Source organism: Dasypus novemcinctus, chromosome 12 (genome assembly GCF_030445035.2).
Source record: "Dasypus novemcinctus isolate mDasNov1 chromosome 12, mDasNov1.1.hap2, whole genome shotgun sequence".
NCBI classification, from domain to species: domain Eukaryota; kingdom Metazoa; phylum Chordata; class Mammalia; order Cingulata; family Dasypodidae; genus Dasypus; species Dasypus novemcinctus.
This window is the reverse complement of record NC_080684.1, coordinates 30637249-30656282: the sequence shown is the minus strand read 5'-3', so window position 1 is coordinate 30656282 and position 19034 is coordinate 30637249.

The following is a 19034-nucleotide window of genomic DNA, read 5'->3' as shown; positions in this document are numbered from 1 at the left end:
ATTCAGTCATCAGTATGCTTAGGCATTCATCATGATGGAAAAAGGTGAATCAAATCCTCTTTGGGGCCATTCACTCAGCACCCATATGCTATCAGCCAATCTTTTATTCTGCCCCTGCAGTCCATAAAACATCCTTCAGGATGCCGGTATATTGTTCTTTGAGGCCAGCATTGGTGGGGTTGTGGGGTAAGTGGAATTGCCATATGCTGTTGTGTTGGTCTACCCAGGCCTATATTTCATGTCCTGTGAAACAGTTACCTTGATCCCAATCAATGACTTCTGGGAATCCATTCATTGTGGTTAGTTGCACTAATCCTTTAACAGTTTTGCTCAGAAAGTTCTGCACAATACCTGAAGCTGTGCATGTTCGCATGTGAAAGCGTACTTACAGTTTTCAGAACAGGGAAGCAGGCCACTTGGTTTACTGTTGTGTGTATGGTGTATCCGGTCTTTGTAGGTGTCCCTGACCTTAATGTAAGGTATGCAGACGTTTTTCAGCACACACCACACAATTTTTCACAGTAGTCCATGTTGGCATAAGAGATAGGCAAACCCCATGCCTTTACTGTGGCCTGCAAAGTGTTGACACCTGCATGTTTCATTCTTCTATGGAGCCATGTAGCAGCATCTTCCTGGGGTGCCTCCTCCAGCCACTGTCAATGGGCTAATGCTTCTAGGGAGTGTGTAAGTGCTCATCTTGTCATAGTGTGTTATATCAGTGGGTGGAGCCCCACACAATGAGCAGGAAGGTGTTTAACCCCCATCCAGGGAGGCATGATATTATCACACAGAGGGGAAGGTGTCTCAAGAGCATGGGTGACTCCCAATGGGGGAGGACAGACTAGTGTGTCAAGCCCTCAGCATTGTTGCAAGTGTCTGTGAATCTTGTCCTTCAAACAGTGAACCTTGGTTGCCACTGTGGGCCCTGAGGAGAGGGGGAGAGAGGAATAGAATAGATGGAAGAGGGGGTTACTGGGGGGTAATGAAAGTGTTCTTCATGATCATGCAATGATAGATACAGGCCAAGTAAAATTTCACTAAAAATTTATAAAAGTGTATAGTCTAAAATGTAAACCATAATGAAAGCCATAATGTAACCATGGTGAGTAGCTATGTTTCAATATTCATACATCAGTTGTAGCAAATGTAACATCCACATGTAAAAAGATCATTGATGGGGAAGAGGGGAAAGGGGAAGGAGGTTGGGTATATGGGAGTTCCCTATATTCTATATGTGAATCTACTGTGACCTAAAATATTTTTGAAGAAATAATTTTTAAAAAATGTAAGACACTGAAGAAGTAATTAAAGAGATTGCCTTGCCAATGCACATACAGGGCAATACCTGTTACTGTGATGAAAGACAAAAGGTCAAAACATTTTTTAATGATGTTTTTCATTTTTTAATACACCAATTTAATTTTTACTTTATTTTAGTTTTTCTAAATTATTATGTATTTTATTTCTAATCTTTAAACCTATCATTACTATTTTATTTTCCTATTAATTGAATTTGGCAGTATATTAGGCTTCATTTTTGTAGAAGTTTTGGGTCACAGAGGCGATCAACTATGGCAGTGGAAAAGCATTGGTGTGGGCTGTTGTTGATGGGGTATGCATGAGTGGGAGGGAGTTCTCCAGGGCATACATATAGAGTATATAGATATGTTTGTATGTTCATTGGGTATTGACACAGTAGGTAGAATTTCACATGATAAATGTGGGAGTGCTGAGTTCCCATCCTGAGTCGGTCTGTCACATTCCCCAGTGGAGCATCAATAATACTCCAAGTGCAAGGGCAAAGACCAGTGAAGAAGGATGGCTCAGTGATGCACCCTTGATACTGATGACTATGTTTTTGAGTCTGGGTGCTTGAAATTTCAACTTGACCTGGAGCCGCAGGGTGCCTAAGAGTTACCTCCTGAGACCCTCCATATTGCTCAAATATGGCCACTCTCTAAGCCAAATTCAGCATATAAATGCATTACCTTCCCCTCATTGTGGGACATGACTCCTGGGGATTAGCCTCCCTGGCACTGAGGGATTACTATCAAGCACTGGCTGGTGATGCAACTAGAAAAAGACCTTGAATGAAAGGAGGAAATGGTAAAAACAAATGACTTTATATGGCTAAAAGACTTCAAAATGAGTTGGGAGCTCATCAGAGGGGTTGTGCTTCCACACGTCTCAGCAGGAGCTCAAAGACAGCTAAAGTAGATACAACCCCAGATGGTGGTGCTTCTGAGGGCTATGGAGACACCCAGGTCCTAGGTCATGGAGATGGCTCCAGAGTTCAGTGCCTTGCTAGTGGGTCCTAATTTGGAATTTGTGCTCCTGAGTGGGATGGAGTAGGATTCAGATGGGACTTGTCTACACAAGCCTCGTTTGTCACTTTTACTGAATGTGTGGTTAGTGCTGGGGTTGGTGTATACCCAGGAGACTTGAATCTCTGGGATGTCCATATGCCAGCTGGGCCCTGAGCCTCAAAAGAGTTTTAGCAAATACTCTCCAGTTCGTTGGACTTACCCACATGTTCTGCTAGATAAAGTACTTTGCTAATACTTTGCTATCTATATCTATATCTATATCTATATCTATATCTATATCTATATCTATATCTATATCTATATCTATATCTATCTATATCTTTATCTATATATATACATATATATATAGAGAAAGAGAGATTGATATAATAATTCAATTAACTCAAGCATAAGAAAGCAATACACAGATATTATTTTTATTATTAAAGTTTTATTAATAATTGGGAGAATATAAAATAAGGAAAGGATTGTCTACAAATGGGGTTCCAACTGCAGCATCATAATCCTTTATATAAATAAGTATATATACAGATAGATAGTGAACCTTTGTAATTGAAAGGTTACAAAATAAGTGTAGGATTGCCTATAAACAGGGGTCCTATTGCTACATTCCTAGCTTTCAAGATATGCATACATACATTCACAAGCTCACCAAACCAGGGGAAACACCAATATACCTGGACCCCTCTGGTCAGAGTCGATTACATGCAAAATAAATATACATATGCATATCTAGTTTAAGAAGCCTATCCTGACAATTAGAGTGAGAAACAAGAATAACATAACCAGAGAAAAGATTAAATCAATATTGATTAGAGGAACAAATAACAGAAAAATAGAAGTCTTACATAAAAATTCACCAACATAGAGCTCATGGCTGGGAAGCCCTGAATCAGTGGTCGATATCAGAATCTTGATTGAAAACAACACCTGTGCATAGCCACCTCTCCCAGGGTGGGACTTCAACTGACTTGATCAGGTACTGTCCCTTTTATTGCTCTCATAATCAATGAACTTAATACTATAAATGCCAACTTGCAAGTACTGTGTCAATTCCTGAGGAAGTAGCCAGCCTCCACAGGAAGGAACACAACACACACTGGGCAGTACACTCTAAGGTCTATGTGGCAGTCCCCAAGAAAGTGGCCAGCCTTCCCAGGGAGGAACACAATACTTCCTGGAATGCACCCTATCTGTTCTTATTTGTTACAAAACACGCCTGATGTGCCCACTGTTCTAATTCTCATTATTCCTCCTGAAATATGAAAAGTGCTGACCAGAAAGTAATTGGTGTGCTGATTAAAAAAGCCTCCTGCATGATGTTTCACTTTTAGGCCTGAGCAATACTCACTAAATTTTTTCCCAATATACCAGGTCGGCTAACAAGGATGTGAGGATCATCAACCACCACACCAAGGAACCGAGAGTCTACAACTGAAAGCAGGAGAATCGCACCCATCAGTCATGTAAGATCTAAGCCCCCTCTCAAATTAGAGATGGAATGGGCATCACCATCCCAGTGTCCTCAGGTTGGAGGAATAAAATATGGATTAGAGTGGATTTATTGGTTTTCTACTCTAGAATTATTGTGACTCTAGCAATGGAAGAAATTGTATCATTGATGTGGAGACAGTGGCCACGGGAGTTGCTGAAGGCAGGGAGAGGGAAAAGGAGGTGTGATATTGGGGCATTTTTGGGACTTGGAGTTGTCCTGAATGATATTGCAAGGACAGATGCAGGACATTATATGTAACTGACTGAATGGACTGGGAGAGAGTGTAAACTACAATGTAAACTATAATCCATGCTTGTAGTAGTACTCCAAAATGGATTCATCAAATGCACCCTAATGAAAGAAGTTGTTGACATGGAAGAGGTAGGGGTGTGGGGAGTGGGGTATATGAGAATCTTTTATATTTTTTAATGTAATATTTTGTGTGATCTATGAATTTTTAAAAACAGATAATAAAAAAGTAAAAGAAAAATAATAAGTAAAAAACAAGCAAAAAAACAAAAACAAAAACAAACCCAGCCCAGATACAAAGGAATAGACTAACTGGTAAGGATCATCCACATGGCTCTCAGTTCAGCTCATTGGCTACTCAACCAGTGCGTTCATCTATTCAGAAGCTGTCCATGGCTTGCCAGAAAGGTATAGCCCAGCATTGTGTTGGATTCCCCTGACTAGAGCTGTCTGTCTACCAGGCACCAGTAGGTATAGGTGATGAACCCTCCACTACTGGAGATGCCAACACATCTGGAGTTGTCAGTGTTTGCACAGCGATGTCCTCCGTGAAAAGGACAGGCCCCAATATCTTCTGCAACTCCTCACTCAGAAGGCTGGTATTAAGGTGGCTTCTTTGTTGTAAGTAAATGGCCCATTTGGAAATAACCTGTAATTGGGCTCCTGCACTCCCCTTGACAGGATAGGTGGTGTGCACTTCGACTGTTGCCTAACCGGTTAATCTGAGAAAATCCTTGTTCAGCACCTTTATACAACTGAGACCAAAATCCTAGTGGCAATTTTTTACCTTGGTGTTTTTGCCAGAGGTCCCAACCAAAACCTTCGAGGTGACATGTACATTCAATATACAGGAGATGGTCTCTTCTATCTTTCCCAAGGCCTATGCAATCTTTACCACTATTTTAATTTCTCTAAATCATTATCAGATATTTCTTCCCAATCCTATGTCACTCCATTTTTTATCAAATTATATAAGAGTCAGGCTAACTGGGCAGAATGTTGGATAAAGGCATGCCAAGATCCCATCAGACCTAAAATCTCTTGAAACTATTTTAAATATAGGTTTTTTTTTAAAGGTAGCACATAAATTTTACATAATAAATATAGGGGATTTGCATATGCCCTGCTCCCAACCTTTTGTATATTTTCCCATATTAACAACATCCTTCTTAAGTGTGGTATATTTGTTACAATTGGTGACCATATTTTGGGGCATTTACACTAAGTGAGGATTATAATTTACGTTTTAGTTTATACTCTTTCCTGCACAATTTTTTAAAAAGTTATCACAAGTTAAATAACGCTTGTATCTGTCATTGCAACATCACTCAGGACAATTTCCAAGTCCTGAAAATGTCCCCACATTACACCTATCCTATTTTTCCTTCTCCCTCTCCTCAGAACCTCCAGTGGCCACTGCTTCCACATCAATGATTAAAGTTATTCCATTGCTAGAACCACAGTAAGTTTATACTAGAATACCAGTAAGTCTACTCTAGTCTACTCTAGTACATCATTCATTCCCCAATCCTGAGGAATGTCCACTCCATCTCTAACTGAAAGGAGGCTTAGATCCCATGGGGCAGATGTATGGGACTATCTTGCTTGCAGGTGCAGACTCTGTCTGTTCCTTGGGGGTGGTCATCGTCCATCATCATCAACTTGTTAGTTGTCCCGGGTGACTCCAATGAACTGTAGAGTAGGTGTTGCAACACTGTTGAAATTCAGGGCTGGGCTGTCACATGGGCAGCCCAAAGATTTAAGTATCTTGGACACATACCCATCAACTTTAGCACTAAATATTGGTTCAAATAGAAAGGGTAGAAAACCATGTGTAGGGAAACCACACCAGGGTTCAACTCCATCACACCGGGGAGCATAAGTTTCCAAGTAGGGCTCACTGGCAGGGCACCAAATTCCTGAGCTGTCTGCCCTGCCTGTAGTGTCTAGATGTCTCTGCTATTTGAGGCAATATTTAGTTTGGCAGTCAATGAGATCCTGCTGAGACATGTAGAAGCACAACTTTTGGAATGATCTCCTGATTCCCTTTGAAGAGTCTTAGCCTTTTTTCTTTACTCCTTCCCCCTTCTGGTCAATGTCTTTTTCTAGTTTCATTGTTAATTGGTTTTTGGTAGTAATCCCTCCATGCCAAGAAGGTTCATCTTCGGGAGTCATGTTCCATGCTGGGGGGAAGGTAATCCATTTATATACTGAGTTTGGCTTAGAGAAAGGCCACATTTGAGCAAAAAGGAGGCTATCAGGAGGTAGTTCTTAGGTATCCTATAATACTAGGCTAAGTTTCAATTTCAAAAGTAAAGGTTCATAAGTACAGTTATCACTATCAAGAACCCATCAATAATCTTTCCTCCTTCATTAGTCACTGCCCCTGTACTTGGGAGATTCTTGCTGCCCCAGGATTGGAATTTGATATTCTTTTGGTGATGATGTTAATTTCCACCTAAAATGACAATGGTCCATGAGCACTTGAACAAATTTATATGCCTATAGTTATACCCCAGATGAACCTTCCCCCATGCATCCATCCCCATCATTGACACCCCACACCAATTATCCTCCCCTGCCACAGTTGTAAATCTTCTGTGATCAAAAACTTCTTCAAAAATTAAAAAATAATTGGAATAATAAAAAATAATTAAAAATATAAAATTAAAATTTTTTGACATTATGTCTTTCATCACTGTAAGATCTGTTGTCTTGTATGTACAGTAAAATTTTCTTCTGTTTATAAGTGCCTAATATTATAGATTACAGAAAAGTCACATACAAAATATAGGGGATTCTCATATACCCAACATCTTCCCCCTCTTCCCACTTTCTCCTAATACTAACATTTTACAAGTAGATGGTACATTTGTTACAATAGATGTATAAATATTGAAATATTGCTACTAACCATGGTAAATAATTTATATTATTACACTTTTATAAATTTTAATGAAATTTAGCATGGCCTGTATCCATCATTGCAAGATCATGTAGAACACTTCCATTTCCCCCAAATGCACCATGTTTCATCCATTCTATTTCTCTGTCCCTCTCCCCTTGGGACACATGGCAACCACCAAGCTTCACTCCTTGAAGAACAAGAATCATAGTTATTTGCAGCAATATTGAGAGCTTGACATAGTGGCCTGTCCTCCCCTATTGGGTACTGCCTATTCTATCAAGAGACTTCTGCCCCTCAGTTTGAGAACACAGTTTGAGAACACAGCAGGACTCCCGAGTATGGGAGACCAACACCTTCCCACTCGTTATGTAGGTCTCCATCCACTGATACAACACACTATGACAAGATGAACACTCACACACTCCATAGAAGCCTGCCCCAGGTGCTCCCTGTCCCAAATGACTCCAACATCCAACACCCTAAACCAGTGCTCCCCCTGCCATATTGCCAAAAGAACACTCCCAATGTTGTATTTCATCAACATACTCATAAATTGCCAGTATTCACCTGGTGCCTCCCCTAACCCTATCCCAGTTTCATGTACTGTCTACTCCATCCTCCCCCACCCTACCCCCTCACAAATCAGCATTGCTGAACCCAATAACATCACTGCACTACTGCCATGCCCATTCACTGCACAACGACATCACTTGGCCTTCTCTACCATGAGAGCAGTGATTCCACAAGTCAGGGGAACCAACATGGAGATTCTGCCAGTTGCTAAGTATGTACATTCCAATTATGCCTTCTGGAGCTGGGGAAATAGCCATAGAATGGGTCTGGGAATCCACTGGAACCATTGTGAGATGACCCATTGTGAGATGAACCTGATGAACCTCCATCAATGACTAGACTTCCATAAGTCCCTACTCATACTAGTGGGCCTCAGTGACATTTTGGGTCTGGAAACATTCTCAAGCTGGAAATTGATTAAGGGTCTGTGACTCTCTGCTTCTGTAATTCAAATTAGGTTTTTTGTTCACCTGATCTCTAATAGAATGCTTCTGCTAATACAGGTCAAATAGGAATTTAGTAGACAGCCCATTATTTTACTTCTAGGTACCCCATGATCTATTAGTCAACATCATCAGTGTCTGCTACTCAGACTGTTTTGATTGCTGCTTTGAATTTGTTTTCCATTTTGCATTTTGGTAGCCACACTCAATTGGTCTTTGGTGATTAAGTGCTGCCACTTGGCTAATTCTGGCCCAGTATCTAATCATCCCCACAGTTTTAAGTGATCTTAGTAGTATGACAACAGTTCCCACAGTAATATCTGACCTTCAGAGAAGAGAAATCACAGAGCTTTTCAGGGAAAATGGAATTAGTCCCATGAATTTATTCCTCACAGTCCTAGTACAAGGTGTGTTCTCTGGATATTCCTGGGATAGATGGGTATGTCTTAGATGATAAACCCCTTCTAATATTCCAGTCCCTCTAAGCTTGGGATCCTCTCATCTACAGTATGCCAAGGAAGTTTGTTATCTAGACCTCTGGCAATGCTTTTTTAAGTATTTTACTCAGTCACCAAACAAACTGTTAGAACCCCTTCTAACCCCTTGAGCTACAACATTGAATCCAGAATTTCTGCTTTGTGGCCCCATATCAATAAATTCAGCCTCACACAATTTTATACAACCTTCCACCATTATCCCACACATGTTCCATTCCCATATGCATTCCCCTGATTTCTGTCTACATAAGTTGGAAAACTCATACACTATTTTGGAGTATAGCATACTTCCTCATGGGTCACACTTTAAACTTTATCTTTAGGGGTTTATTGTGACTTTAGTCTAGTTATAGATTTGGAAGTATTAGAGAAGTGTCTTGCAGGCCAATTATCTCAGGGCATTCTGTTGCAGTTTCATCTGGTGAGACAGGATTAATCTCTTCTGGTGGTGGTTGGATGACTGACTCTTTTACACAGGCTAGAAGTTGGGTGAATATCTCCTCAGGGCAGGGTAGAGATGGCATTATACTCTCCTCAGGGCTGGAGGGAGGTCTTTATACCTTGGGGCAGATGACAAGCTGTCCTGGCACTGACTTCTTGAGGCAGGCTGGAGGTTGGGTGGTCATTTCCTCAAGACAGGGAGGAGGTCTTTTCAGTGAAAACCATTACAGGTTTCTCTGCCAAAGTCTCATCAGAATTTATGGTTACAATATCCCCACTACCATCATCATCAACCCATTTGTTTCCCTTTCAATCCTCAGGATTTGACTCCTTTCCAATCAATGCCCTCATTTTAACAGCAGATATCTTTCAAAAATGAGATTTTAGTTTCTGTTGTAATGTTACCACACAAAATGAGACTCTGAGTCTGGTTTTCAGAGATCTCAAGTCTGTTACTGCATGAAACAAGATTTTCTTTCAGATCACACATAGAAACATTAACATAATTCATGTGGCACTTAAGTTGCATTTTAAGACTTCAGTTCATCACTTTTCTGTTGTAACTGTATCCAGCATAGTTAGGAACAGCCAGTCAACATTGTATGTTTTAACTCCACAAACCTCTTTTAAGGTGTTAAAAACACTCTCATCCAGAGTCTTGTCTCTTATAAACATGTACTTAGTCATATCTAGTGGTGATATTTTGACTATCCATATTGCCACTTCATGCCATAGACTGCTTCTTGATTTTAGAAAAAGATTCATTAATACCCTTGAATCTAATTAGAGTAGAGAGACAATTACCAAAATCCCAGAACCAATTCAGAAAGCCCATTTTTAAGATTCTGATTCTCAACAACCATCCCACTCTTGGTTACAGGCTTGATTAGTCAGGGTTCTCTAGGGAAACAGATCTGACAGGAGATATTGGCAATTAGTATGAAACTTTATAAAATTCTACTGAAGTAGACATGGAAATTCTCTCTCTGAAAACACTTGTCCATTTAAGACTTCAACGGATTGGATGAGACATCTCTCATTGCTCATGACAATCTCCTCAGTCAATTTAGATGTAATTATCTATCTATACAATCAACTCACTGATAATTAAAGTCCATGAAATGTCCCTGAATTACAATTTACTCAGTGCTTGCTTGAGTTGACACATTAGTCAAACCACCACAGGACCAGGATTTATTGTTTTGCCTTAATTAACTAGGAATGGCTATTATGGTATGTTTTATATGTTGACTGAAATATGTATCCAAAGATTGGATATATTAAATGAAGTTAAAAGTCCAAAACATGTTTGTGCACTGTAGAGGGAGGTATTAAAAGACTAAGGAAGATTGGAAAGTAAGACTGAATGTATCACATAAAACTTACTGATTCACCCCAAGAGACCCTGGAGACACAATTCATCACAGCAGTAGGAATGCTGTAGGGAGCATCAGCATCCTTTAAAATCCATGTGGTCTTAATCAGGTGTTTACTCCAACTGCAGCTACAGTTTCATGGCAAATGACACATTCCTTGGCACTTGTTATTGAAGTCTATCAGAAATAGATTCCACTCAGCAACACATTTTCGCAGCCCTACCTGAGTGTCTGTCAACTCTGGACCAACATAATCTAATCCGCAGGGACTCTGGACACCTTTACCATCTTTAGGACATAACACTGTTCCATCACATGAATGATAATATACTGATTGATCCTAGTAAGCAGGAAGTGGCAATGAATTTAAACACATTATTAAACTCACATTTATGAGGTAGAGGGTGGGAAATAACTTCATGAAAAACTCAGGGGCTTGTCAACTAAGAGAGATTCTTAGTATTCCAGTGGTGTTGGAGCATTTTGAGATCCTCTTTCCAAAGTAAAGGATGAGTTTCTTCACATGATCCCTCCTGTCACTAAAAAGAGACGCAACATCTTGTGGGTCTCTGTAGGATTTTGGAGACAATGCATATCACATACTAATTCAGCCCATATTCTGTGTGATCTGAAAAGTTTTTAGTTCCGAGGGCTCAATAGGAGAAGGCTCTAGAACAGTCCCAGGTTACAATGCAAACTGATCTGTTACTTGAGACATATGGCACACAAGATGTTATGCTTTTTGAAGTTACAGAGGAGGATAGGAATGGAGTTTGAGACATTGGCCAGTACCTATAAGTGAATCATATATACAGACACATAGGATTTGGGAAAAGTCCAACTTGCCCTCCTCAGTGGATGACTTCTCTCTTTATAAGGAATAGAGTTTGGCTTTCTAGTGGTTTTTAGCAGAGTCAGCGCTTGACTATGGATTACAAAGTTACTATATGACATTAGCTGCCAATATGAGCTGGGTGTTGTATTACCCATCAAGCCATGAAGTTGTGTGGATACAGAGCAGCACACCATCATCAAACAGAAGTGACAGTCTTGTCCAGCAGTGATCTATTAAATGATCAATATTGTACATAGGGCAGAGTACAAATTCTGCGTACAAAGACTGAGACTGACAAATATACTGGGAGTGCATTTTCCTTTCATGCCTTTATGACCTTGTAATGGCAGCAAATAAATTATTTTTGGTGCCTCCTCATCTTGTCTGGCTTAGTAAAAATTTCTCCTTTTAGCAACCATATCACTTAGCACTGTGCTGAGAGTAGCCACAACTAGGAAGACATGTACCTCTATGTGGTTTAGCTTGTTTAGCCACGTTTAGCTTGTCTGAACATCCCTTGCTACTTCTGTCCTTTGTGCTGCATAAATTACTAGCAAGATGAGTATCACCACTTGGCTTGGGTGATAAGAGCTAGCCTCATCTTCTTAAAATGGCACTTGCCAATTTTGCATTATGCACCACATAATTTAATACTGCCAACCCCCAGTATCAATGGGAAAATTTAAACCCTCCCCTCTGGGTCACAAAAAGGTAAGAACTTGGGATACACACGTACTCCCTTTTACCCGTACTTGCAGTGACCTCCATTGGAGACTAGGTGGGTAAGCTCTGGGGCCTTCTGCTACTCTCATTTTACCATTTCTCCATCCAGGATCTTTCATCTAATAAAGCTGTCCTTTCATGCATTCTCTGCTCTCTGTTATTGGTGCTCGTGTCTCATCACCTGAAGAATTTGCACATAACATCAAAAACTGACCCCAGCCATTCCCATTCTCTGAGGGCTCATAGAGAGGCTGGTTTCTTGAAATAGGATTAGCACAACATGAATCAATTGCTACTCTATATGGTATAGTATCCCTTATAGACAGATACATGGGTCCTGAAACAAATAGAAGCAAGAGTGGTGATATTTAACACCACTACTAATGACCCACTGAAGTAATTAGTTCCTTCCATCTACACAAACCTGGGCTGTGTGAGATTTGAAATCCTGGATCACAGAGGGAATTTTCCAACAGGGGGCCTGAGAAGAGTCCGACTTAACTTTAGGTTATGGCTTTTACAAATTTACTTTGGGTTCCTCATGAAAACAGATTAATCAGCAAGGAATGAATCACCATGATGGAAGGGGAATTCATTCTCTTCATCTGAAGAAGGCTGAAAGAGGTAGAACTCCTTTTCCTCAATGGGTACACAGAGGAGTGTATCATGTACCAGCTAGGCAGGTTTGTTGGTATTCTTTTGCCCAATTTTGAGAGTATGTGGATAAGGGCGGTAGCCATGGTCTCAGAATCATACAGTGATCAGATTTCTCATCAAGGAAGTTGCCAGGACTGAAGAGGTGGTAGCTGACATAATGAAATCAAGAAAGGTTGGTAAAAGTGGGAGATGATGGTTATCATTTCTCGTTTCCACATCAGCTGCAATAGCTGGGACTAGAGCTTGTCTCATTAGCTTTCCTCTTTAAGTAATCCCAGAAAAATAAGCCCCTTGTAATACTGCAGGGGATGCTTCTAGGACCTATGTTCTTCATGTGGATCTAAATGATGCAATAATTTTACAACAGTGGATTCAGTGTTGTGCCTTGCCTAATGAATTAAATCAGAAGAAAGTTGCATCATTCAGACTTCACAAGCCTTAGCCTGGTGAAAGGAAGTAACAGTTTGCTAATATGCAACCCTAGCCTTTATGTCAAGCCCTCATTCTATGTTGTTATACTTTACAACACATTTTACCAGCAAAAAGAAGCTCCACATGCAAGGAGTGCATCCCATAAGGAGAGCCGCCCAGTGCGAAAGAAAGTGCAGCCTGCCCAGGAATGGCGCTGCACACATTGAGTGCTGACACAACAGAGAGCTGGCGCAACAAGATGACACAACAAAAAGAAACACAGATTCCCGGTGTGGCTGATAAGGATAGAAGCAGTCACAGAAGAACACACAGGGAATGGACCCAGAGAGCAGAGAATGGGGGGCAGAAGGGGAGAAAAATAAATAAAAAATAAATCTTAAAAAAAGGTTAAAAAAAAAAAAGCCATTCAAAGCATGAACCTCCCATAGAGAGGAAATGCAAGCAGACTTTCCATTTTCATGTTTTAATTTAACCCCCTTCCAGAATCAATCATTACTCTAAGCTTTTAATAAATTAGGTACTAGAAAAATTCACATCTGTATACCTGAAAGTAAAGACCCTCTAGAACTCTTTCTTCACTTTTATGGACTACCTTATTCCTGGGTATTACAGACAGGTACAATGAAATCATTTGTAATTAAACTATGGCAGGGGAAAACCAGACAAATGAGCTGTATCCCAGTATCTAACCAAAAATTATGTAAAAACTAACTATGGCATTTTCAATATTCATTATACTTGTCTAAGATTAGGGTGGAACCTAACATATGAAAAATCCCCCTAGTGGGATGCTTTACTAAGGACTTGCCCTCATCTGTCCTATAAATCACATTCCTTGCACAGACCTTACACATTGGGTCCCTTACCCAGGCAAACCTGAACAAAACCTTAGATGGTCTCACAGTTTCAAGGAACGTCCGGATCCTCCAAGGGACCGACTGGATAGATTTTTGTGCACTGTAGGGATACATTTTCATTTGTGGCAACACTAACAATCAGCTGCCTTTTGGAAACAATGAGGAAAGTACATGTTACCCTCAACCCAGAAGGCTCCAATGTGTAAAGATTGTCTGGATGCAATATCAGCAAACGCTAAGACAGCTAAAGCCTGATATATTAATATATCAACCCACTCATCAAACCCGACATAAGCAAGCACTAGACCTGAGTTTGGATGGGGTGTGGCTTACAACTGTATTATTAGCTCCATGGGGTTGGTTTACATTTCATGAAGTAGCTTTGCACAGTTTATTATTATTATTTTTATTGATTTTGTAAAAATATTACATTAAAAAAAATATGAGGTCCCATTCAACCCCACCACCCCCACCCCACTACTCCCCCCCCAGCAACACTCACTCCCATCATCATGACACATCCATTGCATTTGGTAAGTACATCTCTGGGCATCTCTGCACCTCATGGTCAATGGTCCACATCATGGCCCATACTCTCCCACATTCCATCCAGTGGGCCCTGGGAGGATTTACAATGTCCGGTGATTGCCCCTGAGGCACCATCCAGGGCAACTCTAAGTCCCAAAGGCGCCTCCACATCTCATCTCTTCCTGCCATTCCCCATACCCATCAGCCATCATGTCCACTTTTCCCACTCCAGTGCCACCTTTTCTCTGTGGACCTTGGATTGGTTGTGTCCATTGCACCTCTATGTCAAGAGGAGGCTCAGATTCTACATGGATACTGGGTGTAATCCTCCTGCTTTCAGTTGTAGGCACTCTAGGCTCCATGGTGTGGTGGTGGTTGTCCTTCTTCAACTCCATCTTAGCTGAGTGAGGTGAGTCCAATAAATCAGATTGTAGGAGCTGAAGTCTGTTGAGGCTCAGGGCCTGGCTATCATATTGTCAGTCCAGAGATTCAAAGCTGTAGTGAAAGGACCTTCTACTTTCACTGTGACAGCACTCAAGGTCATTGGGGTTGTCATTGACACTCAGCTAACATCGTCATGGGTACTCAAATTGTCATAGATTGTCTCCTGGCCAAACAAGGAGGAATATGTGCCATAGCTAATACCTATACTTATATGTAGGTAAACACCTCCAACCAAATTGAACTCATTATGAGGAGGCTATATGAATAGGGAAACTGACCATATAACTTTAAAAACCCTGCCTCCAAGTCGCTCTGGAAATAACCAAAATATTTATTGATGACATTGAATTCCAACTAGTTAATGAATTTACTTGGCCCTATAATAATGATTATTATTGTCATCTTGCGCTTTGCCTCAGTTATCCTAAAACTAATCTCCTCTTTGTTTTTTCCTAAGTGATTGCAAGCTATGGGACATTTGTAGAATACCAGCCTCCTATGATCAGTAATCTAGAAAAATGAATGTCCAACCAACGGTTTCTCCACCAAGTGGAGCTCCATTTTACCAACAGACTCCTATTCAATGTTAATTCAGTAGGAAGAAGAAAGAATGGTCATGGCCCCCCTCCCCCAACTTGATGAATTGTTCTACAAAGAGGGGGGCTGTAGAGACCAGAACAGTCAGATGACATATGTTATACTGTAGTCTTTATTTTTAGATTTAGCTAATTTAAATTAGTATGACCTGAGGGATATTTACATTATTCTATGGGTTAAAATTCAATATCATTTATTCTGTATTCCTGCTTTGATCGTTAGGAGCTCCTTTGGGTTGGATCCTATTATTTGGTTTGACAAGCTCTTATCTTTCAAAAGCACTTCCCTTCTTTCTGACACCATGAGATGTTCCAGAATCATATATTTTCCCTGCCTCAGCCCAAAAACAAATTATTTCTGCAGGAAACCACACAAGGAGCTTAGATGGAAATAAAGTTTACTAATTTGAAGCATTGATCTTTTTCTGTTTTTTCTCAGAGCCTTTGGAAATTTCTCATTAAAACTGATAGCAATTTCCATCTTTTTAAAAATATGGAAGCTAATAGGCATTTAGAAATTAACATAGGCAGGGATAGTATATGATTTTGTGTATGAGAGTGATAGCAAAGATAGATAGAATGAGTCAGTTTATACAATATTCATATTTATTTCCATAAATAGATTACTAGGATTTTACCTTCCTGATGTCCTAGGGACCATTTCCCAAAGGGTCATAAACCTTCAGATACTCTAATTCAGTGACAAAAGCTGTTGTTTGGGAACTGGGGCAGAATTGATTTTCGTGCTTGAGGTAGGTGGAAGTTGCTAATGTTTAATTTAACTGGAACAACATAGCTCCCTTACCATTTTGTTGTTCTACTTTTCAACTTTGCTTGTTGCCATAACTGTCCATAGATCTTTTAGTGAAATTTTGATGGCTTTAACAAATATAGATAAGGATTTTGAAATCCTATAATTTTATCATATGCGTGTTTTTCAGGCAGAAAAAATGTTATACCACATTAAAATATTTATTAAAGCTTAAAGTGGATAAAATAAATAAAACTGCATTTTATTCCTAATTTCTGCTGTGTCCACGCTTACTTCCCTTGGACTGTGACTCTTTTTTGAACTTTCTTCCTGACTGTAAATCTCACGCAATGTTCATTAACCTAAAAAATATTTTTTAAAGCTTTGAAGTATACCACAGAAAGACACAAAGGCTAAATATGAGAGTTACTTAATTGTGGGGAAGATTTTTACCTTTTATGAAGTGGTTCAAAATCAATGTCTTCTAGAAGAGATTGGGAATATTCTCCCATGTCCTCTTAACTGCCAATAAAATACTTTAAAAAAAAATCAGTATCGAAGCAGTAAAGTTTTTGAAGGCAAAAAAATCTTTTGCTGCTAAATAAATTTTGATTGGAGCAAGTTTTTATTTGATCCAATATATAAGTACAAGTTTATGTTTTAAGGCATAAAGTGCTCTTTCATATATTCACCTTTTTCTCTTCAGGGAATAATACTAATCATTACCATAAAGAATTATTCTCTTGTATTTTACTAGAAGGAAATATATTTAGCTTACCTATTACTTCTTATACAAAATTATAATTGTTTTTGATCTTACTTGTAGTAATTGATGAGGTCCCTTACAAATATAAAAATGCTGCTTTTGCTATTCATTTTGAACCCTCACTTATACATTCATTTGTAAAAATGTTTCTTCTTTTTGGGACACATTTAAAAATTTTTGTTTTGTCAAAGTAATATTGACTATAAAAATGGAAACTTCAGAATATTTATGTTATATAGTGACTAGTTGATAGGCTAATTACTTTCTAAGTTAAAATTTTAAATATTAATTAATATCTAGGCTCTCAACGAGGTAAAAATTGAAGTACTCAAATAATCTGTCAAGCTCTAAATCATTATTTTCATGTAGAAACAGAAATAATTACTAATTGATCAAGTCACCAAATTCCATTTCAATTAATATTGGCATTATTACAGTGTAAGGAAATATTTTGCCATAGTGGGTGAAAAGTTCTAATATTTGTCTGTATATAAAATATTTTGGCAAAACTCATTACTTTGTGACTATTTTTAAAAATTTCCACAATCATCTGTAGTTATTATTAAGATTGCAAAATAATATTTTCAGGTATAGATAGACATAATTTCAATTAACACATGATTTTATGTAATTGGTGCAAAAAACTGGATTATTCATTAACATAAGTGACTTGTTATCAATAATACGACTACATAGCATACTATAGATTTTAAAATCCATTAAGACATTTGATGCTGATAATTCGTTTATGAGGTATTTAACAAAAGAAACAATTCTTGTACAAAAATAAAAAATGACTTGTCAGCATGTTAGAACTCCTGTTATTTTTCCATAAATAAGTCCACTAGACAGTAACAGTTTCTATCTAGGCAAAAACTACCATTTTGTTCCAGTTGAATGTTTAATATTCAACATGTAATAATGGATGTGTTAAGATTCCTATTGCTAATTTATTACATATTACAGTATGAGAATATGCCAGTATGTGTAGGGAATCATTTAATTATTAAAATAAAAAGAAGAATCTCCATAAGTTGTGAGTAGGAGAATTATGTATTATTTCTTCATATCTGTTCATAAAGACTATTAAAAGAACATCCTGAACTACTGAATGCATAAATTGGAACTTCCAATTTGAATAAAATATCACTTAATAAAATAGGGCAATAAATTTGAAGAAAAGTCAATAATATGTTTTGCATTAAAATTTTGATAAAATCTATAATTTGTTGACCTTTATAAAAGAGTAAAGTAACAGTACCATATTCTTGTGGAAACTTTATTCATTTTAAAGCTGGACGGAATAACATAATTACTGAAATAAATAGAGGATAACTTAATGAAATTTATTGTCCAATGTTATGTTATAGTAGATTTATGAAAAGTGGAAGAAACACTGATTTCTAGTTGAAATTATTAGAGAACACTGTATGGAAAGCTAACTTGAAGTGACTTTTTAAAGAAGTATGTTGTGAGGGGTAGATTTAGTTTGCAGCAGAAAGCACAACCAGTGAGATCATTTTAATTAATGTTTCACTGGTAGCTAATTAATCCATATGTTTTATGTTATAATGATGAGAGCTATTTATTTGGTACTTGCTATGACCCAGGAACTGCAATAATACAAATTCAAACACCCTTTAAGCATTAAGAGAAAAACCTATCCAGTAAGTGTCCAGAATTATTCAAAAGGAACTTATAATAGGCAAAAAACAAAAAGAAAAGAAGAAAAGAACTACTGAGTTCCATTTTTCTCTACTCCATATCTTAGATTATATCTACATGGTTGGCTCATAAACGAAGAATTAAATATTATTTTTAAAAATTTTTTTAATAAAATTTACTCTTGAAATTTATTTTAGATTTTTCTATATGCATTCTATAGAAGCCGGTACATAGAGATAATGGACTAGAAAGTATAAAAACTTGTGAGAAAATGGTGAGGAATAAATGATGATATAATTTAGAGGCAATCATTGAATATGTCCTTAAGAGAGGGGATCTTTGTTATATACGAAGTAAAATAAAACACTATGGTAATTGATTTGTTGTTTTTTATTTAAATGTAAAACATTTTCAAAAAAAGGGATGGAGAAACATTCACATTTAAGATTTTTATTGCCAGCTGGCTTTTAA